This window comes from Staurois parvus, unplaced genomic scaffold (assembly GCF_062004578.1).
Source record: "Staurois parvus isolate SC_StPar_1 unplaced genomic scaffold, SC_StPar_1.0 ptg000234l, whole genome shotgun sequence".
Classification (NCBI taxonomy): Eukaryota; Metazoa; Chordata; class Amphibia; order Anura; family Ranidae; genus Staurois; species Staurois parvus.
This window is the reverse complement of record NW_028318030.1, coordinates 7,196,217-7,220,146: the sequence shown is the minus strand read 5'-3', so window position 1 is coordinate 7,220,146 and position 23,930 is coordinate 7,196,217. Positions and strand designations below refer to the sequence as shown.

The 23,930-nt window shown below is 41.5% G+C and overlaps 1 protein-coding gene across 3 annotated transcripts in view; it reads right to left on the bottom strand.

Moving 5' to 3' along the window:
- The window catches only part of OGDHL (oxoglutarate dehydrogenase L), a 235,275-nt gene extending 211,556 nt beyond the window's left edge, over positions 1-23,719 (bottom strand). For 2 of the 3 annotated variants that reach the window (XM_089680055.1, XM_089680053.1), the window contains exon 1: positions 23,598-23,719. The gene's annotated coding sequence lies outside the window, so the exon portion shown is untranslated. The remainder of the gene's footprint in view (positions 1-23,597) is intronic. The other variant, XM_089680054.1, reaches the window with a different exon arrangement.
- Between the last annotated feature and the right edge of the window lie 211 nt (positions 23,720-23,930).

Genomic DNA, 23,930 nt, shown 5'->3' with positions numbered 1-23,930 from the left:
ATCAGAGGAATCCAACAATTAGAAAAAAATAATAATATTGTAATAAGATCAGCAGATAAAGGAGGAGGGGTGGTAGTGTTGAATAGGAATGATTACTATGAAGAATTGAATAGATTGGTGGGTGATGTAAATACATATGAGAAATTGAGAGGTAACCCTTTAAAAAGCTATAAGAATAAATTAATGAAATTAGTGAAAAGAGGTGTTAAAGAAGGTTTTCTAAACAAAAAAGAAGCGAGATATTTGGTACCTAAAGCACCTGTTACACCTGTTATATACCAATTACCCAAGATTCACAAAAGTCTATTAAAACCCCCTGGAAGACCCATTGTTAATGGGATTGATTCATTGTTTTCGAGATTAGGGGAATATGTGGATGATTTCTTACAACCCCTGGTATCAGGTTTTCCATCTTACCTAAAAGATAGTGGGGATTTGATCTCAGTTTTGAAAAAAATAAGGATGAAAGATAACTGTGTTTTGGCCAGTGTTGATGTTAATGCATTATATACCAACATTAGACATGAGGATGCTTTAACAGCAGTGAGGTGGGCTTTGGAGAAAAAATCGGGTTTAAAAACTGACCAAATCGATTTTTTGCTAGATTGTCTTGATCTAGCAATGTCAAACAATTATTTTTGGCATTCCAACAGTTATTACAGGCAGTGTACTGGAGTTGCGATGGGAGCAAAGTATGCTCCATCAGTAGCCAACCTTTTCATGAGTATGTGGGAAGATAAGGCTATATTTCAACATATAAATGAGAATTTAATACTCTTTAGAAGGTTTATAGATGACATCGTGATAATTTGGAAGGGAACCAGGAATGGTTTAGAGGAGTACATCCGTGGAATGGAGTGTAATCCTTATAACATCACTTTTACCAATCATATCGGCATGGAATCTATAGACTTTCTTGATTTAGTCATCTATAGACAGGGGGACCATCTTTATACAAAAACATACTTTAAACAAGTGGATAGGAATGCTTACATCCCAATCCACAGTTGTCATCATAGAAATTGGTTGAGGTCTGTTCCCAAAAGTCAACTCATTAGACTTAAAAGGAATTGTGATGACAACAAAACATTTCAAGAGCAAGCCAACATATTGCTGGAAAGATTCAGAGAAAAAGGTTATGAAGAAAATATTCTAATGGGTGCAATGAATCAAGTGGGGAGGATGAATAGAGATGAATTATTAACAAATAGAAAGAAGAAAAAGAAAACAGGTGAATTGGCTTTTATTACGGGTTACTCAAATCAATATAAGGTTATTGAGAAAATCATAAGGAAACACTGGTCAATACTGAAGAGGGATGAGGTTCTCCATGATGTAATACCGGAGAAACCGTCTTTTGTCTACAGAAAACCACCCACACTGAGAATGAAGTTGGCAAAAAATGTCCCAGATATTCCGAAGAAAAAGGCAACTTTTTTGGACACTGTAGGGTTTTATAAATGTAATAGGTGTTTGGCATGTAGAAACATGAAAGGAGACACTAAGAGGAGATATGATTCGTTTCATTCTTGCTCTACAGGTTCCTCTTATAAAATAAATAATTTTATATCTTGTGACAGTTCTTTTGTTACGTATTTGCTGGAGTGTTCTTGTCACCTGCAATACGTAGGTAGAACGTCCAGGAAATTGTCGGTGAGATTGGGTGAACACATTAGAAATATCAAAAAAGGATTTAAACATCATAGTCTTTCTTATCATTTCAGAATGTGCCATAATAGAGATCCATCGTGTTTGAAATTCTGCGGGATTGATCGGATTTTTCCCCACTGGAGGGGGGGAGATATGGTCAAAAGTATCTCGCAGAATGAAACAAAATGGATCTTTCAATTAGGATCTTTGTACCCTAAAGGGTTGAATTCAGACATAGACATCAATTGTTATCTGTCTAATTGGTAATAGCATAGTATTTCCATTCCTATATATACTTCATTTCTTGATGAATTTGCATTCTCATTTATTTTATTTTAATTTTAATTTTATTTTTATTTTTATTTTTATTTTTATTTTATTTTTATTTTTATTTTTATTTTTATTTTTATTTATTTTTTCATTTTTTCATTTTTATTTTTATTTTTATTTTTATTTTTTTATTTTTATTTTTATTTTTATTTTTATTTTTTATTTTTATTTTCATTATATTTTATATTTCATTTTTTATTTTAATTTTATTTTTATTTTTATTAGATTATTCTTCATAAATTATTTTATTTTAATTTTAATATTGTCATTTCATTGCTTATTTATTAAAGAAAGTTTTTGTATTTTTGAGGTATTGTTTTAAAATTTAAAATACATTCGTGTTTTCCCACTGGTGGCATGTGGTTTACACATGTCGCTTTTGGGAGATAATCTAATGGTTCTAATAAGTATTCTGAATTATGTAGGCATAGACCTCATGTGTAAAGGATTCTCACGTTACATCACAGGAGGAGTGGTTTGTTTTGATAATCCCGGGGAGGGTTTAGACCTATCACAACGGAGGGGTGGGTCCCAGTTGGGTATATAAGGGAGCTTCAAACAGGAAATGATTGTCTTGAGAACGCCCTGTGGGAGGGGCGAAACGCGTTGACGCATTTCCGGTTTTATTTTGCATGTCCGACGTCACTTCCGGTGAGTGGAGCGCACGCTGAGTGGTGCGTTCCAGCGGCCATCTTTGTGGGATTTATATATGTGTGGTCTCTGTGGAGCTTCTGCTGGAACCTGGGACTGTGATGTGAGATTCTGTGAGAGGTTACCTTGCATCTACTGTTCATCTGGAGAGAAGCTTGCCTTAATAAATATGCCTTTTTAAAGTGAAATTAATGTGAGTGGCCTTAATCCTTGATTTCACATATGAAATGGTGTCTTACAATATCACACTATTTGAGATTTTTTTCTCCCTGGTCGGATGGTGGAGCCCATGTTGGAGGAGAGGATTCCTATAGAGTGGATACGAAAGAGGGTGTAGGATCCCATAAAATTCCTAAAAGGCGTTTTATTCACCTATATCTGGTGAGTGCATTTGATATTGGTTTTCACGGGTGGAAGGTGGAAGTTTCTTTACAAGAAGAATGTGAAAAGATTTCTTTCCTTTTTTTCTTTTTTTGCACATATATTTTTGAATATTTTTGAACTTTAGTTTATTTTGATGGATTTCACTATTTATATAAGAATTTGATGGACTGCACCATTTACAGTTGTGTCCAAAATTATTCAACCCCCAATGCTGTAAAGGGGTTTAGGGACTATAGTGTACATTTGGAATTGTATTCAGAATCAAATCCTACAAGGACGTTGTAACTACCCAAATGCAACTAAAATGACATCAATTGTTTATGTAATACAGTAGTAAATGGTTCTTATGTGGTTTCTTCATTGCCACAATTATTCAACCCCTTAAAGACTACCACTCTGAAGAACAGAGGTTCATACAGGTGCTTTCCATCAGGTATTGAAAACACCTGTGGATGTCACCGAGCAGCAATCAAGCATAATAAGCACCAATTAGGCAGCTTTAAAATGACTGTGATACTCAGCTCCTTCTAGACATTTACTGGTGTGGTTACAAACATGGTGAAGGCAAGAGAATGGTCCAGGAAGACAAGAGAAGAGGTGATTTCTCTTCACAGGAAGGGCAATGGCTATAAGAAGATTGCAAAGATGTTAAACATACCAAGAGACACCTTAGGAAGCATCATTCGCAAATTCAAGGCAAAGGGCACTGTTGAAACGCTACCTGGTCGTGGCAGAAAGAAGATGCTGACTTCGACTGCTGTGCGCTACCTGAAGCGTAGAGTGGAGAGAAGTCCCCGTGTGACTGCTGAGGAACTGAGAAAAGATTTGTCAGATGTGGGTACAGAAGTTTCAGCCCAGACAATAAGACGCACACTGCGTAATGAAGGCCTCCGTGCCAGAACTCCCAGGCGTACCCCCTTGCTGTCTCCAAAGAATAAGAAGAGTCGACTGCAGTATGCCAAAAGCCATGTGGACAAACCACAAAAGTTGTGGGATAGTGTTCTGTGGACTGATGAAACAAAATTAGAACTGTTTGGGCCCATGGATCAACGCTATGTTTGGAGGAGGAAGAACAAGGCCTATGATGAAAAGAACACCTTGCCTACTGTGAAGCATGGTGGAGGGTCAATCATGCTTTGGGGCTGTTTTGCTTCTGCAGGTACAGGGAAGCTTCAGCGTGTGCAAGGTACCATGAATTCTCTTCAGTACCAGGAGATATTGGATGGAAACGTGATGCAGTCCGTCACACACCTGAGGCTTGGGAGACGTTGGACCTTTCAACAGGACAATGATCCCAAGCATACCTCCAAGTCCACTAGAGCATGGTTGCAGAGGAAAGGCTGGAACATTTTGGAGTGGCCATCGCAGTCACCAGACTTAAATCCGATTGAGAACCTCTGGTGGGACTTAAAGAAAGCAGTTGCAGTGCGCAAGCCTAAGAATGTGACTGAACTGGAGGCCTTTGCCCATGAAGAATGGGCGAAGATACCCGTAGATCGCTGCAAGACACTTGTGTCAAGCTATGCTTCACGTTTAAAAGCTGTTATAACTGTAAAAGGATGCTGTACTAAGTACTAAGATTGAATGTCACTTGGGGGTTGAATAAAACTGATAATGCTGTGAGCACAGAAAAGACATTTGTGGTTATTTCATTATAACTGTTATGTTATATTTGTCTGACCTACAAGTGCCTCTTTAATGTAAATGTAAGCAAGATGACTGAATGATCAAAAGCAATGTCAAACTGGCCAAAACACTCAATTTCAGTGGGGGTTGAATAATTTTGGACACAACTGTAAATTGTATTTTGTTTTACAAAAAATTTTTTTGCACTTTTTTGATTTTATGTAGAGGTCTATGTTTTGCGCTGTTATTTTATTTTTTCAATAAGTGTATATTGATTGCTTTGTGTGAAAGTTATAGTGTCTACAAACTATGGTATAGATAATGGAATTTACATAGCTTTTACTTTCTGACTGCCCATCACATTTCTTGAGGTGCTAAAATACCAGGACGGTACGAACACCCCCAAATAACACCTTTTCTGTAAGTAGAAACCCTAAGCTATCTGCTGAGAGGCATATTAAGTCCATGGAAGATTTCTTTTTTTTCCACACGTTTTTGAAAAATTACCAAAACATTTCTTTTTTTTTTTTTACACAATGTTGTCATTTAAATTATATATTTCTCACAAAAGCCATGGTTATATGTGGAATTACACCCCAAAATACATTCTGCTACTTCTACAGAGCATGGAGGTACCACATGTGTAAGACTTTTTGGGAGGCTAGCCACATACAGGAGCCTGAAATCCAGTGACCACTTTTGAAAGGTGCGTAACTTCCTCATTTCACTTCCTCACTACCTTTCACAGTTTCAAAGGCCCTGAAATGCCAGGATAGCACCAAACCCACCCCAAATGACCCCTTTTTGGAAAGTAGACACTCCAAGGAATTTAAAAAGAGGCATGGTGAGTATTTTGCATATCTCTTTTTTTTCTCACAAGGTTTTGAAATTTAAAACAAAAAATGAAAAAATATTTTTTGTTTTCTTTCTTCATTTTTCAAAAACTTGTGGCAACAAACAAGATCTGCAAAGTACTCACCATGCTTCTTATCAAATTCCTTAGGGTGTCTACTTTCCAAAAAGGGGTCATTTGGGGCGGGTTGATGCTATCCTGGCATTTCATGGCCTCTGAAACTGTGATAGGTAGTGAGGATGTGAAATGAGGAAGTTACACACCTTTCAAAAGTGGTCATTGGATTTCAGGCTCCCGTATGTGGCTAGTCAGGAAGTATAATGAGGAAGTAAAGCCCTTTAACTACCTGCCGACCACAGATAGCCGAATGACGGCTTCACTGCGGCCGGCCAGTTCTGGGTGGACGTCATATGACGTCCCCCCAGAACGCGCTCTCCTGTGCGCCCCAGGGGGCGCGCACCCGGTGATCTCCGTGATCGCTGTGTCCTACGGACACAGCTGATCACGTGATGTGGTAAAAGGCCAATCACAGCGGCCTTTTACCACCTGATCAGCGGTGTCCAATGACACGCTGATCAGAGGGAAATGCAAGTGCCGGTTCTCGGCTGCACTTTCCTCACACAGTCAGATCGTGAGGAAAGTACTGCCGAGAACCGGCAGTTGTCAGAGCGGGGAGTTGTCAGTGCCCTGATGATCAGTGCCCAGCAGTGCCACCCGCAAGTTCCGCCCACCTGTGCCCAGCAGTGCGCTCACTAGCTCCGCCCACCTGTGCCCAGCAGATCACCCACCTGTGCCCAGCAGTGCACCCACCTGTGCCACTCTGCAGTGCCACCTACATGTGCCCAGAAGTGCCACCCACCTGTGCCCAGAAGTGCCACCCACCTGTGCCCACCCACCTGTGCCCACCCACCAGTGCCACCCACCAGTGCCACCCACCAGTGCTGCCAGTCAGTGCCCAGGGGTTGTGCCAGTCAGTGCCGCCAGTCAGTGCCCAGCAGTGATGCCAGTCAGTGCCGTCTATCAGTACCCATCATCAGTGTCACCTATCAGTGCCGCCTATCAGTGCTGCATATTAGTGCCACCTATCCGTGACACCTCATTAGTGCTGTCTATCAGTGCCGCCTATCCGTGCCACCTCATTAGTACTGCCTATCAGTGCCCTTTAGTGCTGCCTATCAGTGCCAATCAGTGCCGCCTATCAGTGCCCATCAGTGCTGCCTCATCAACGCACATCAGTGAAGGAGAAAAAATGCCTGTTTGAAAAATTTTATAATAGAAACAAAGAAACTTTTTTTTTTTTTTCAAATTTTTTGCACTTTTTTATTTATAGCGCAAAAAGTAAAGCGCCCAGTGGCGATTAAATACCACCAAAAGAAAGCTCTATTTGTGAGAAAAAAATGATCAAAATTTCATATGGGTACAATGTTGCATGACCGCGCAGTTGTCAATCAAAGTGCGGCAGCGCTGAAAGCTGAAAATTGGCCTGGTAAGGAAGGGGGTGTAAGTGCCTGGTAGGCAAGTGGTTAAAAGCCTGAAGGTGCTTTTTTTGTCATTTTCCAAAAACTTGTGGTAAAAAAAAAATTCTTCTATTGACTCAACATGCCTCTCAGCAAATAGTTGGGAGTGTCTACTTTGGGGGTGGGGGGATTTTCTGCCCAGCATTAGAAGTTTATGCCACACATCATTCACTCTTCTAACCACCTGAAGACCAAGCCTTTTTTGTTCACATGAAAAAAAATCTGTATTTTTTGCTAAGAAATTACTTTGAACTCCAAACATTATATCTTTTTTAAAGTAGATACCCTTAGTGAATAAAATGGTGGGTGCTGAAATTTTTTATGCCACATACTACTCTCGCATCGATTTTTCAAACACAGTTTTTGAAAAAAAATACACTTTTTTTTTTAACTTTTAATGCACAAAAACACAATATATTGGCCAATTATTTGGTAGAATAAAAAAAGATGATGGTATGCCGAGTAAATCTGACATGCTTTAAAACTGTGCATGCCCCGTGCAATGTCGACAAACTGCATACATTTATAATATTCATAGGCAAGGCTTTAAAAGCCTTTACAAGGTACCATTTTAGATTTACAAAGGAGGTCTAGTGCTAGAATTACTGCCCTTGATCTGACGTTCGCAGTGATATCTCACAAGCATGGTGCAACAGCTGTTTACATACCGACACAGGGTCATCGCTCATGCATGCAAGTGCGTGTTAGCGGGGGGGGGGCCGAGGGGGTGGGTTTAAGTTATTTTGATTTTAAAAAATTTTTTACACTGTCCCTTCAAATTTTTTTTTAATCATTTTTATTGCTATCACAGGGAATGAAAGTATCCCCTATAACTTCAATGGGCATGGTCATATATTCTTTTTTGTTTAATCTGAGGTCTAGCAGACTCTAAATATCTCCTCTGTCCTCACATTATCTAATCTCACCAAAATCGGTGTGATCAGATGCTTTCCCAATTTAAAAATAGAGTTGTTTATATCCTGCAAAACTCAAGTGATGAAATGCTCGTAGCTTCCGATTTCTTAGACTATAGAGATGATTGGCACCATTCCGGTCTCCAATCAGCTCTACGGTCAGCTGGCAGAAACACTGGCTGCATTCTCAGGTTCCCCCGATGGCACGGGACTGCCCAAGAAAGCCATTGAAGGCAGCGGGGGAGGGGGTGATCGTTTCCAGCTGCTTGTAAAAGCAATCCTGCAACTAATTAGCCACTAGGATTGCTTTTGCATGAAAACCGATGGACGGCTGAAAAATACGATACCAGGATGATGCCTGCAGCTGTAGGCATCATCCTGGTATAACCATTCAAACTCCAGTGATGTACCAGTACATCGCTGGTCCTTGTTGGGTATATATGCAATGCCTGTGGGCTGAATTAAAAAAAAAAGAAAAAAGAAAAAGTGTGTGGTATACCCACCATTAGAATATACAGCCCTGCATCCACCCACTTCTAATAGTGGGCACACATTAGGTCGCACGGTGCCACATGCGCCAATTCCAAGATTGTACAAATGTCTAAATAGTGGCACGCTTGAATAAAAATTGGCAACGTATAAGTGCTACCCCATATGGAAAAAGGATGACACCAGGTCCCAAACTAACTTGCCACTGCTCCCCATGTAGTCTGGGCATTCGGGGGGCTCCACGTGATTATCTTTTCCCTCGTAAATTATATGTATAGCCTGTTGCCTTCACACAGGTCTTCTACATCTTGACCGCATATCTGGCACACTTGCTGGGGAGAAATTGTTTGAATGCAAGGTGGCCTGAAACATTAATGAGGGACTCATCAACACAGATTTTTTGCTGGGGAGTATAGACATTTGCAAATTTTTGGTTAAGGTGATTTACGAGGGGCTGAATTTTGTGTAGCTGGTCAAATTCAGGGTCACCCCGAGGACAACAGAGTGTGTTGTCGTTGCAATGCATAAAACACATTATACTCTCATATCTATGCCTGGCCATGGCAGCAGAGAACACGGGCATATGATGAATTGGATCTGTGGACCAATACAACTGAAATTACATTTTTAGTAATGCCCATGTTGAGGGTTAGGCCCAAAAATAAAAATTTAAATTCGGAAACCGTAATGGGTTTCCATGCAAATGGTATGTAAGGTTTGAATTTGGGTTGGCGGCGATAAATTGTTGTGCATATAAATTGCTTTGATCCACAATTAATGCATACAGATCTTCTGTGAAAAACAGCTCCAAAAAGCTACTACCAATTGGGATTTGCAAGCACATCCGGAAGGATACTAGGGGCTGTACGGGCTTGTGTGCGAATTCTTGGTGGTTGCGGGGCAATACTTGTGCTCGACACCGCACCAGCTTGTACTGCACTTAGAGGACTCACCACGTCACCAAGTGATGCTGCAGTTCTGGTATGTGAAAGACCAGGATGTACTAAGCCGCTGGTGCTCGCCAGTTCACCAAAAGGTAGAGCGGCACTAGTACCGGCACTCTTTTGCATATGAGAGTCTCCAAAATTTACCGGAAAGTGCTAGCAGAGATCAGGCCTGATTCTGCCTACACTGCGGTTTTGTGTGCAATGTATCATGTGACAGTGACCTACTGACATTGCACTTGCTGGGAGATAAGGTGGGGGTAAGCGTAGGGGCTAAAAGCAGGTGCTGTCAGGTGCCGGGGATCCCGCTAACGCTGTGTTTTTGGGGACACTATACTAATGTGAACGCTGATATAGTGCTGATCTGATCAAAGATATTGATCCGTTCAGACACATTACCAGCAATGGAGGTTTATTGTGCATGAGCGTGTTCCTGGCAATCAAGGGGTTAAATGTGATGACTGGTGTACTGACGGGTAAGCTGACGCTATCTGTGAGTGAAAACCATGGGAGCGTGTATATACGCGATTTTGCACACCCGTGCCACCCTGTAGCAGTATTTCTGCTATAGGGAGGTCAGGAAGCAGTTAAGGAAGTGGTTTGCGTTACGGTGCTGCATTACTTTAACTCACAATTGCACGATCATGCAACACTGCACCCAAATAGAATTTACTTCCTTTTTTCCCACTAATTGAGCTTTCCTTTGGTGGTATTTGATCGTCTGTGCGGTTTTTATTTTTTGCGCTGAACAAAAAAAATTTCGAAAAAAAAACTGTATTTTGGACTTTTTGCTATTAAATATGTCCAGTAAAAAAAATTAAAAATCAAATTTCCTCATAAATTTATGTCAAAATGTATTCTGCGACATGTCTTTGCTAAAAACAAATCCCAATATGTGTAAATTAATTGGCTTACTTGAAAGTTATAGCATTTACAAATGGCGGTATAGATACTGGAATTTATTATTTTTTTATACTAATAATGGCGGCGATCAGCGACTTATAGCAGGACTGCGGCAGGCATTCTGAGACTGGGGGGTCTGAGCTGGTGTCACTGACATCCCCAGTGACGCCAATACAGTGATCAGTGCTAAAAAAAAAAAAATCACTAATGGCACTGGGCAGAAAGGGGTTAACATGAGGGACAATCAAAGGGTTAACTGTCTGATGGTGCATGCTGCTTTGGAAGGCTGTGTGGAGCACAGCCATACAAAGCAGTGTGCTTACAGTGAAGCACACAGACACAGCACTTAGTAAAAGAGCGCACAACACACAGTTAACCCTTTGATAACCCCTTCCTGCCCAGTACCATTAGTACAGTGTCAGTGCTTTTTTATTTAGCACTGATCACTGTATTGGTGTTTCTGTGGATGTCAGTGACACCAAGTCAGTTCCCCCAGTGTCAGAATGCCCACCACAGTCCCACACTCCCACTATAAGTCGCTGATCGTTGCCCTTACTAGTAAAAAGAAAAAATCCCAGCACATATACCGCCATTTCTAAACGCTACAACTTTCGCATAAGCCAATAAAATTAATTTACACATATTTAGATTTTTTTAGCAAAGACATGTAGCAGAATACATTTTGGACTAAATATATGACGAAATTTGATTTTTAAAATTGTTTTACTGGACATGTTTAATAGCAAAAAGTCCAAAATATTGTTTTTTTTCTCAAAATTAATCTGTCTTTTTTTTATAGCGCAAAAAATAAAAATGCACAGGCAATCAAATACCACTGAAAGAATGATCTATTTGTGGGGAAAAAAGGACATAAATTTCATTGGGGTGCAGCGTTTCATGACTGCGCAATTGTCAAAGTAACGCAGCACTGTAAAGCAAAAAATGGCCTGGTCAGGAAGGGGGCACTCGGCAGGGGGGAGGAGCCAGGAGCACTGGTGAGGGACCTGAGAAGAGGAACATCGGCAGCTCTGTGCAATGGTTTTGTTAAGTATGACATATTTGAATACCTTTACAATTACTTTAAAGACAAATTACATTGCTTGGAGATACTTTGCCAAATATGTTGTTTGCTGAAGTAAACTGACCCCGACAGGAAAGTCTTAAAAACTAAATGCAGGTAGTACCCGAGTTACAAACATCTGACTTACATTCGTACTTAAGAGCGGAGGCAGTGAAACGTCCCAATGGTCCTGAAAACTGCTGGGTGCCCATCTTGCTGTTCATCACATGACGGTGGACCTGACAGCAATCCCACATCACTGCATGACTAGTTAACCCTTCCCTATGCTTTCCAAAACTCAAAAATATTTTTTTGGCTGGAGTTACAAAAATGTACCTGTTCTTGCATACAAAAGCAGCTTAAGAAAAAAACCTACAGAACCTATCTTGTTTGTAACTCGGAAACTGTAAGAATATTTACATTTTGTTGACCGATTTATTTAGGTCCACTGCTTTCAACATACTTGGAGCAGAATAAAGTTCCCTCCTCATTTTCCTGTCTTTTCCAGCTGTACTCTTAGATTTAGATTTTTTCCAAGAAACTAAAAAATAATATACAAGACCTCAGCACAATATATGGAAAGCAAAGGCACACTACACAAATAACAAAAACAAAACACACACCTGATTACAGACAGATTTGTACAACTTTACTCTGTATGTCAGTTAATACCATCTGTGTCCAATTGGGGACGGAGTTCCTGGAGACAACAGGGAATGAGAGGAAATGTCCCTTAGCTGTCATTGAAACAAGCGACAACTCAACATTTTTGAATTTCCCTTTCAGACCCAGTGATAACCAGGACAATTTCGGTAAATCTCACTAACAGGGACACCATAAAAACCTGACATTGGGTTCTAACCCCTCATACTCTCAACCCCATAATTAACCACTTGTCTACCAGGGCAATTTTTTATTATTTAAGTTCACACATTAAAAACAGCATTTTTTGTTAGAAATCACTTTAAACCTCAAACATTTATTTTCTGAAAGCAAAGATCATGGAGAATAAATTGATGGTAATTACAATTGTTTATGCTGCTCAATATTTGCGCAGCTATTTATCAAACTTATATATTCAGGGAAAATTGTCCATAGGCGACACTTTATAAACCTTTACAGGTTATCATGTCCACTACGTCCAGAGTAATATCTCACGTGTGGTGTAATGTTTGTTTACATACACATGCTTGCCCTATGCTGCATGTTTTACCCACCTGAGTGCCGGAAGGTTTTACCCCCTTCATGACCAGGCCTTTATTTGCTATTTAGCACTATGCTACTTTAAGTGGTAATTGCACATACCATGTACAATATTTTTTTTTTATTTCTTTTTAGTACATAAACAAAAAAAGACCAAACATTTTGAAAAAAAAACCAAACAGAAAAAAATAGAAAAATCTAAATTCTACATAAATTTAGGCCAAAATGTATTCTGCTACATTTCTTTGGTAAAAATAAAATCCCAATAACTGTATATTGATTGGTTGGGGTGAAAGTTACAGCATGATAGGACACAGCCAATCAGCAGGTTTTAGCCATGAGACCTGAACCCAGAAGAAGGTGCTGATGTACAGGTACATGACGGTGCCTGTACATGTTGCCAACCTGCAGTAATATTACTGTGGGGTGGGTCGGCAAGTGGTTAATTGGGGTATGTACAGGGCTAACGGTGGGTGCTTATAAACAATTCCAAGGGTAACCACGGCGCTCTATGAAGTAAATGCCCAGGTGCTCACCCACAAAGAAATCCGCATAAATCCAAAACTGGTTTAGAGGCACTCATGGGTCTTGCAGAGGGGGGAGATCAAAAATAGCAGTGCTTTTAATGTCAATGTTTTGATGAAGCTCAGTCCATCTTTTTTCAAGACCTTGGTCATGATCTTCCCCCTCTGCAAGACCGTGAGCACCTCTAAACCAGTTTTGTGTATATATATATATATATATATATATATATATATATATATATATATATATATATATATATATATATATATATATACACACACACATACATATACACACACACACACACACATAAACATCTTGAAAAAGTATTCATACCCCTTGAAATTTTCCACAATTTGTCACGTTACAACCAAAAACGTAAATGTATTTTATTGGGATTTTATGTGATAAATAACACAAAGTGGCACATAATTGTGAAGTGGAAGGCAAATTTCTAAATTTTTTACAAATAAATATCTCAAAAGTGTGGCATGCATTTGTATTCAGCTCCCTTTACTCTGATACCCCTAACTAAAATCTAGTGGAACCAATTGCCTCCAGAAGTCACCTAATTAGCAGAGTCCACCTGTGTGTAATTTAACCTCAGTATAAATACAGCTGTTCTGTGAAGCCCTCAGAGGTTTGTTAGAGAACATTAGTGAGCAAACAGCAACATGAAGGCCAAGGAACACACCAGACAGGTTAGGGATAAAGTTGTGTAGAAGTTTAAAGCAGGGGTAGGTTATAAAAAAAATCCCAAGCTTTGAACATCTCACGGAACACTGTTCAATCCATCATCCGAATATGTAAAGAGTATGGCACAACTGCAAACCTACCAAGACATGGCCGTCCATCTAAACTGAAATGCCGGGCAAGGAGAGCATTAATCAGAGAAGCAGCCAAGAGACCAATGGTAACTCTGGAGGAGCTGCAGAGATCCACAGCTCAGGTGGGACAATCTGTCCACAGGAAAACTATTACTCATGCACTCCACAAATCTGGTCTTTATGCAAGAGTGGCAAGAAGAAAGCCATTGTTGAAAGAAAGCCATAAGAAGTCCTGTTTGCAGTTTGAGAGAAGCCATGTGGGGAACAGAGCAAACATGTAGAAGAAGGTGCTCTGGTCAGATGAGACCAAAATTTAACATTTTGGCCAAAAAGCTAAACACTATGTGTGGCAGAAAACAAACACTGCACATCACCCTGAACACACCATCCCCACCGTGAAACATGGTGGTGGCAGCATCATGTTGTGGGGATGCTTTTCTTCAGCAGGGACCGGGAAGCTGGTCAAACTTGATTGGAAGATGGGTGGAGCCAAATACAGGGCAATCTTAGAAGAAAACCTGTAAAAAACTTGTGATGTGAAAGTGGAAAACCCAAATACTCCAACTCCAAAGGGATCACACACCGAATGTCTTGAAATATGCACGCCTTGCTTCCCTCAAAGAACCGGGGAGTCCAAAAGTTATAATAGAGAAAAACAAAACAGAGGGCGCACCAGCCTTGTGCATTACCTTTAAAAGTATGTTTATTAAATTTAAAAGAAGGTATTCTACTCACAAAAGTACATGAATATAAGCACATCGTGTGAGACCGCTCTGTCCAACTCACACTGCGTTTCTGAATGGTGATGAGAATGACGGACAGGCAAAATGGGCTGACACATTTTGAGGACTAGCCTCTTCCTCAGAGACTAACTACCTAGATGTCTGTCCCTCTTTTATATATGCTAAACAATAAATAAACACTTGTTAACCAGGGGCAGTCCCACAGACTCCCAGAGGCGGAGAGCAATAAAATGGGAGGTGCTGATATATACATACAATAACTGCAATGAAATAAGCACATCAAATCCACATATAGGAAATACAAACATCTCTATCTGAATAGATGGATGTCACGGATTAATAGATCCATATAAAAATCTATATCCACAACATATACAAGGCATAAATGACCATAGGTGCTACAGATGTCAGTGTACTTTTATCCATTGTATGTAGCATCTAATGTATAGATAGTAAAAACATCATGGCATTAAAATAAAGATGCGTGCACTATAAAAATCAAAGAGAGAGATAATGTAGTTAAAAAAAAAACAAAACAAAACAAACAAAATAAAAAAAAAAAAGAACATTTCTTATACATACATAAACCTTTTTTTTTGTTGTGGTTTTTTTTTATGTATATAGTATGTCAGCACCTCCCATTTTATTGCTCTCTGCCCCTGGGAGTTCGTGGGATGGCCCCTGGTTAACAAGTGTTTATTCATTGTTGAGCATATATTAGAGAGGGGCAGACATAGGTAGGCAGGCTCTGAGGAAGAGGCTAGTCCTCGAAATGCGTCAGCCATTTTGGATGTCTATCATTCTCATCACCATTCAGAAACGCAATGCGAGTTGGACAGAGCGGTCTCATACGATGCGCTTATATTCATGTACTTTTGTGAGTAGAATACCTTCTTTTAAATTTAATAAACATACTTTTAAAGGTAATGCACAAGGCCGGTGCACCGTTTTGTTTTTTTCTATTTGCAAAAAACTTGTGACTGGGACAGAAGTTCACCTTCCAGCAGCACAACAACCCTAAACATACAGCGAGAGCTACAATGGAATGGTTTAGATCAAAGCATATTCATGTGTTAGAATGGCCCAGTCAAAACCCAGACCTGAATCCAATTGAGAATCTTTGGAAAGACTTAAATTGCTGTTCACAGATGTTCTCCATCCAATCTGACAGAGCTTGAGCTATTTTGCAAAGAATGTACAAAAATGTCACTCTCTAGATGTGCAAAGCTGGTAGAGACATCCCCGAAAAGACTTGCAGCTGTAATTGCAGCGAAAAGTGGTTCTACAAAGTATTGACTCGGGGGCTGAATACAAATGCACGCTACATTTTTTTTGAAAAACATTTTTTTTGAAAAAAAAGTTTGAAAAATATTTATCATTTTCCTTTCACTTCACAATTATGTGCCACTTTGTGTTGGTCTATCACATAAAAACCCAATAAAATACATTTACGTTTTTGGTTGTAACATGACAAAATGTGGTAAGTTTCAAGGGGTATGTATACTTTTTCAAGGCACTGCTCAAAAAAAATTAAAGGAACACTCTGAAAACACATCAGATCTCAATGAGTAAAAATATCATGCTGGATATCTATACTGATATGGACTGGGTAATGTGTTAGGAACGTAAGGATGGCCCATCGTTTGATGGAAATGAAAATTATCAATCCACAGAGGACTGAATTCAAAGATACCTCGAATATCAAAGTGAAAAAATGATGTAGCAGTCTAGTCCATTTTGCTGAAATTTCATTGCAGCAGCTCAAAATGGAACTCAGTAGTTTGTATGGCCCCCATGTGCTTGTATGCATCCCTGACAACGTCGGGGCATGCTCCCAATGAGACAACGGATGATGTCCTGGAGTATTTCCTCCCAGATCTGGACCAGGGCATCACTGAGGTCCTGGATAGTCTGAGGTGCAACCTGGCGGCGTCGGATGGACCGAAACATGATAGCCCAGAGGTGTTCTATTGGATTAAGGTCAGGCAAGCATGGGGCCATTCAATGGTATCAATTCCTTCATCCTCTAGCAACTGCCTGCATACTCTCACCACATGAGGCCGGGCATTGTCATGCACCAGGAGGAACCCAGGACCCACTGCACCAGCATAGGGTCTGACAATGGGTCCAAGGATTTCATCCCAATACCTAATGGCAGTCAGGGTACCATTGTCTAGCCTGTAGAGGTCTGTGTGTCCCTCCATGGATATGCCTCCACAGTACATAACTGACCCACCACCAAAACTGTAATGCTGAACTATGTTAGAGGCAGGATAATGTTCTCCACGGCTTCTCTAGGCCCTGTCACATCTTGTCACATGTGTTCAGGGTGACCCTGCTCTCATCTGTGAAAAGCACAGGGTGAAAAGTGGCAGAACTGCCAATTCTGGTGTTTAATGGAAAATGCCAATCGAGCTCTATGGTGCCGGGCAGTGAGCACAGGGCCCACTAGAGGGCCCTGGTCATGACGCCCTCCCAGAACTGGCCAGCCGCAGTGAAGCTGTAATTCGGCTAACTGCTATTGGCAAGTGGTTAATCTCCTCTAATCTTTCTTTATAGCTGAGCTCCTCCATGCCTCTCATCAGTTCGGTTGCCCTTCCCGGCACTTTCTCCAATTCCCCAATGTTATTTTTGTGAATTGGTGCCCAAAACTGAACTGCATATTCCAGATGAGGTGTTACTAATGATTTGTATAGGGGTAATATGATCTCTCTCTCTGTGGAGTCTATACCTATTTTAATACAAGAGAGGATTTTGCTCACTTTAGAAACCGCAGCTTGGCATTGCATGCCATTATTAAGCTTCTGATCTGCCCTGATGATCTGTGTAGATGTTCCCCTGCAAAATGCTGCTTATCGGCTCTCCTTAAACGCTGTCAGTGTGAGGAGAGAACTGCCGATAACCGGCATTTCCTATTTACAGTGGGGATCGAAAGTTTGGGCACCCCAGCTAAAAATTTGTATTAATGTGCATAAAGAAGCCAGGGAAAGATGGAAAAATCTCCAAAAGGCATCAAATTACAGATTAGACATTCTTAGAATATGTCAACAAAAGTTAGATTTTATTTCCATCATTTACACTTTCAAAATAACAGAAAACAAAAAAATGGCGTCTGCAAAAGTTTGGGCACCCTGCAGAGTTAATATCTTGTACTGCCCCCTTTGGCAAGTATCACAGCTTGTAAACGCTTTTTGTAGCCAGCCAAGAGTCTTTCAATTCTTGTTTGAGGTATCTTTGCCCATTCTTCCTTACAAAAGTCTTCCAGTTCTTTGAGATTTCTGGGCTGTCTGTCACGCACTGCTCTTTTAAGGTCTATCCATAGATTTTCAATTATGTTGAGGTCAGGAGATTGTGAAGGCCATGGCAAAACCTTCAGGTTACGCCTCTTGATGTAATCCCCCGTGGATTTCGAGGTGTGTTTAGGATCATTATCCATTTGTAGAAGCCATCCTCTCTTTAACTTGAGCTTTTTCACAGATGGCATCAAGTTACCATCCAAAATTTGCTGAAATTTTATTGAATCCATTTTTCCTTCTACTCGTGAGATGTTCCCTGTGCCACTGGCTGCAACACAACCCCAAAGCATGATTGATCCAACCCCATGCTTAACAGTTGGACAGAGGTTCTTTTCATTAAATTCTGTGCCCCTTCTTCTCCAAACGTACCTTTGCTCATTCCGGCCACAAAGTTCAATTTTAACCTCATCGGTCCACAGAACTTGTTTCCAAAATGCATCAGGCTTGTCTATATGTTCATTTGCAAAGTTCAAACGATGATTTTTGTGGTGAGGACGTAGAAGAGGTTTTCTTCTGATGACTCTTCCATGAAGACCATATTTGTACAAGTATCTCTTTATAGTGGAATAGTGTACCACAACTCCAGTGTCTGCCAGATCTTTCTGGAGGGATCGTGCAGTCAAACGTGGGTTTTGAATTGTTTTTCTCACAATCCTGCGAGCTGTTCTGTCTGATATTTTTCTTGGTCTTCCAGATCTTGCTTTAACTTTCACTGTTCCTGATGACTGCCATTTCTTAATTACATTCCGAACAGAGGATATTGACATCTAAAAAACGCTTTGCTATCTTCTTATAGCCTTCTCCAGGTTTGTGAGCGTCAACTATTTTCAGTTTCAGTTTTCTAGACAACTGCTTAGAAGAACCCATGGTGCTGATTGTTGGGGCAAGGTCAGATGAGTCTGGGCATTTAAAACCTTTGAGATTGACATCACCTGGTCTGCCCAGACGATGATTGAGAACAATCCATGACACTGGCAGGTCTTAGCTTGGCAAAGGGGGCAGTGCATGCTATAAATTCTGCAGGGTGCCCAAACTTTTGCAGACGCCATTGTTTTGTTTTCTGTTATTTTGAAAGTGTAAATGATGGAAATAAAATCGAATTTTTGTTGACATATTATAAGAATGTCTAATCTGTAATTTGATGCTTTTGGAGATTTTTCCATCTTTCCTTGGCTTCTTTATGCACATTAATACAAATTTTTAGCTGGGGTGCCCAAACTTTCAATCCTCACTGTAGCTAGTACTCTAAAGTGTCAGAAAGTGACCAAGGGCAGACTGTACAAAAGTGCCCACAATAACTTAACTGCATTTTTACGCACTGTACATTGTGGTTTCCTGAGTAAATTCAAGATTTTATAAGCAACAACGGTTGTGCGAATCAACTATATGGATATACCATATATTCAGAGTGACTGAAGATTGAGCACCCGTGAGATTCACTGATGGATGATTGGGTAGTAGCACCTTTCCTTTTCTGCACATTATTAAATATACCATTCCTCTGAATCTAGTTAAGAGTGATTGTAAAGATAGAGGTTTTATTTTTAAAATATAACAAACATGTCTATACTTATCTGACCTGTGCAATGGTTTTGCACACAGCAGCTCTGATCCTCTTCTTCTGGGGTCCCCTGCCAGTGCTCATGGCTTCTCCCCTTCCACCGATGAGTGCCCCAACAGCAAGCTGCTTGCTCTAGGGGCACTTGTGCATGCTTGTTCCTGAGCCAGCTCTGTGTATCTATAGGACACACAGAGTGGGGCTTGGCCCTACCCCCCTGATCCCTCCTCACTGGCTGTGATTGACATCAGAGGGGGCCAATGGCTTGGGAAAGGGGGGGGGAAGCTGCATGCAGGTGGTTTTTCACCTTAATGCAGAGAATGCATGAAGGATAGAAAAAAACCTTCTGCCTTTAAACCACTTTAAGAACTAGTAAAATACAGTGCTCAGCATAAAATGAGTACACTCCAACATATTTGTCAGAAAAGCTTTACTTTCCTTTCAGAATCAATATTTTCTATATGACACTATACTACAATATACTCCCACAAATGCAGGCCATTGAAAGTGTAAATGATGGAAATAAAATCTAACTTTTGTTGACATATTCTAAGAATGTCTAATCTGTAATTTGATGCCTTTTGGAGATTTTTCCATCTTTCCTTGGCTTCTTTATGCACATTAATACAAATTTTTAGCTGGGGTGCCCAAACTTTCGATCCCCACTGTACCTGGTGATCAGCTGTGATTGGACACAGCTGGTCACATGGTAAAAAGCAGTTGTGATTGGCCCATTCCTTAGCCATGTGATCAGCTGTGTCCAAAGGACACAGCGATCACAGATGACACTGGGGGGTGTGGTTCTGGGAGGACTTCCATGGTCGCCCTCCCAGAACTAGCTGACCACGCTGTAGCCGTCTTTGGCTATAGCACAGTTTGGAACAGGTTAAAGTTAAATAACTATAAAAGACTGCAGACAGACAAGCTCTTTATTGCAGCAGAGACATGCTAGGTCTCTTCTGCAATAACATAAACCTGCCTGCCTGTTTGCAATCTCCTGCACAACGTACTGAGCAGTTCATGTGCAGCTCAGTTTACTTTCTGGCATGGTGCCTGTGGGCTTAGATGACCTCACTCCTGTGCATGCACGGGAGTGGCATCATCCTGCAACAGCCAATCAAGATAGCTGAAGGCCAGCACCTGGAAGCAGTACCAGTAAGGGACCTCATGGGCGTTGGACCATTCTGACCATGCAGGAAGCTAGCAGTGTGTGCTCCGTCAGGGAGCAGTGTAATGTGTATTATAGCACATCGCCTCCCTTTATTTTCTTTTTAGACCTTTATCTGAAGTGGCACGTGTCTCCATGTGCCACAGTAGTGTGGTGGGTTGTACTGCAGTATACTGACACAGGGTGCCATCCTGTGACAGACTGTCTGACACCCCGACTGGATATCTCCACCAAACTACAGCTTCCTCCACTCTTGAACCAGAATATAGCAAATATACCCCAAGCATCAGACAGAACCAATGTTGGAGTAAAACAAAGACCGAGTTTATTAACATATACCACAGTATTTATACACAGAAACCTTCCCCTAGACAAGTATGGCCCACATTACATGTCCCAGGCAAAAATGACATTACGTAAACAAACACGTTGATAGTTGACAATAATTGATGCCAGGAAACCTGTAACAGAACAAAGTTTCTTAACCCCACATATACTGGAATTTGCCCTTTGCACATAACACATCGCTCCGGAATAAGAGTTCCACTATACACAGTACACCGAAGGGTCCCAGAAACAGTCCCTCCAGGTCTAATTGCATGGAAGGGGTAGCTGGTATAATTCATGGCCAGCCAGGTACCCAGGGAAGTGATATAACCCTCTTGGGGAAATGGTTCCTTGTAACCCCAAGAGGGGGGGTCTCCTTGTTCCTGGGTCCATGGTCGTTGGGAAGGAAGTGGTCCCCATGAGCCCAATCATGGTGGTTTCAGTGACAGCACAAATGAGGTGTAAACAGGGCACCTAGAAAGCAATGGTTTACTATGTGCCCTGACGGTTTCCTAGCATTAATCCAGCGTGGAAAGACGCACGTCACCACAGACAGCAAGAGGGACACACACATGGGAATGCATTGCCCTCTGAAGACACACATGGGCACCATTAACGCTTAGAGCTTATTCAAACGTGCAGTGCGGCTTGAAGCTCAGGTTTCACAGCGAATTGATTCAGTAGTTGTTCAGCAGTTCATGTCAGGTTTACATCAGATTCCATACAGGATTAGCTCAGGACCGTACTGTTCAGAAATCGGACAGGACTCTTTAAATCCGCACCACCAGAGCACCGGACATATGTGAACAGGCACAGTAGAAAGCAATGTTACTTCATAGGTCATGCAGATTGTTTGAGGTTCAAACCACATCCAATCTGCATATATGTGAACCAGCACTTAGAGCTGATTCACACATGCGGTGCAAATTGAAGCTCAGGTTTCACAGCTGATACAGTAGTTGTTCAGAGGTTCATGGCAGGTTTACATCAAGTTCAGGACAGGATTAGCTCAGGATCTTCTCTTTTTCACACATGTGCGGTTTAGGAACAGTTTCCATAGAAGTCAATAGCCTGTAATCCGCACCTGAACCTGACTGCACTGCTCAGAAATCGGGCAGGACTCTGAATCCGCACCGCCAGTGCAACGGACATATGTGAACAGGCACCACAGGAAGCAATGTTACTTAATATGTCATGCGGATTGGATGTGGTTCAAACCAAATCCAATCCAATCTGCATATATGTGAACCAGCACTTAGAGCTGATCCACACATGTGGTGCAGATTGAAGCTCATGTTTCCCAGCTGATACAGTAGTTGTTCAGCGGTTTATGCCAGGTTTACATCAGGATCAGGTCAGGATCTTCTTCTGTTCACACATATGTGGTTTAGAAATTGTTCCCATAGACGTAAACAGCCTGTAATCCACACCTGAACCGGATTGCACCACTTAGAAATTGAACAGGATTCTTTTTAAAACCGCACTGAATCCGCACTGCCAGAGCACCGGACATATATGAACAGACACCATAGGAAGCAATGTTACTTCATAGATCATGCAGATTGGATGCGGTTCAAACCTCATCCAATCTGCATATATGTGAACCGACACTTAGAGCTGATCCACACATGTGCGGTGCGGATTGAAGCTCAGGCTTCACAGCTGATAGTGGTTGTTCATCGGTTCAGTTCAGGTTTGCATGAGGTTCAGGTCAGGATTACATCAGGTTCAGGTCTGGATCTTATCCTGTTCACACAAATGAGGTTTAGAAATGGTTCCCATAAAATTTAATGATTTATAATCTGCACCTGAAGTGGATGTGGTTCAAACTGCATATATGTGACTGGCACTCAGTCCTCATGCACATGGGACGTTTTTACTGCAGATGTTTTTATTGTTTTTTCCTACAGCCAGTAAACTCCCCCACATGTTCCCCTATGTGTCCATACACACGTAGGCTGTAATCAGCATTTCTTGGCTGGACAAACCCCAGAACTAGAGGGTCTCTAGAGGTGTATTTTAGCTGTAAAAACGCTTTAACGGTAAATGTGGTAAAACGCGGCAACCCAACATTGGGTTTTTTAGCAAAAATTTTTTTTGTGTAAAAACCACAAAACGCAGAAAATGCAGCTAAACGCTAAAGCAAAAACGGTAAAAAAAACTTTATACGGCGACTTTACACAGCTAACGCTACCAACGTTCTGGAGACGCCCAGTGTGCATGGAGCCGTGGTGCGGGTCTGCCGCCATTATAGCTGTCCGATGCAGAACGATTTTTTAAAATTGGGATTACCGTACTTTCCGAGTGTTCGGCATCGCATTGTAATGAGCGGTCTGTGAAGAACGCACGGGGAAACGCAAAACCACACGCCAGCGTTCCTCTTATGTTGGCCATGGCCCTATAGGAGCTCTGCTCATCCCTCCTAAACAGGTAACCGCCCATTACTATAGGCCAGCCGGAACAACCCTTCAACCTTCACCCCATACACCGCCTGTCAGCTGAGGCCGGGAATACAGCCCGGGGGACGCACCACACACGCCGCCTGGATGGACAATGGTGGAAACTCTCACACACAGGACGGCCTCACACTGCTGGCCGGGCTCGTCCGAGGACTTCCGGTCATCATTACCTGAGCTCGCCTCATCAACTGTCCCCGTACGCGGCTCCCCGCCGAACGTTCTGTTTACGGCTCAGTGACGTCACCCAGCCTGGCGTAATGGAGGGGGCGGGGAGTGGGCGGGGCGCCGAGAGCACGGGGCTGCTGTCCTAGGTGCTGAGATGCAGAGCTGTAGCGGTGTGAAGGATGGAAGACGGGCAATGAAGGACGGAGGACGAGGAGATGACCTTTCCACGTGGACAGCTCAGGCTACAAGCACCATGCACCCTCCATAGACGCAGCAAAGCGCTGTCTGCTGGGAAGGCTAGGTTGACAGCAATGCGTTTTTCGGTGTATTATGCAGAA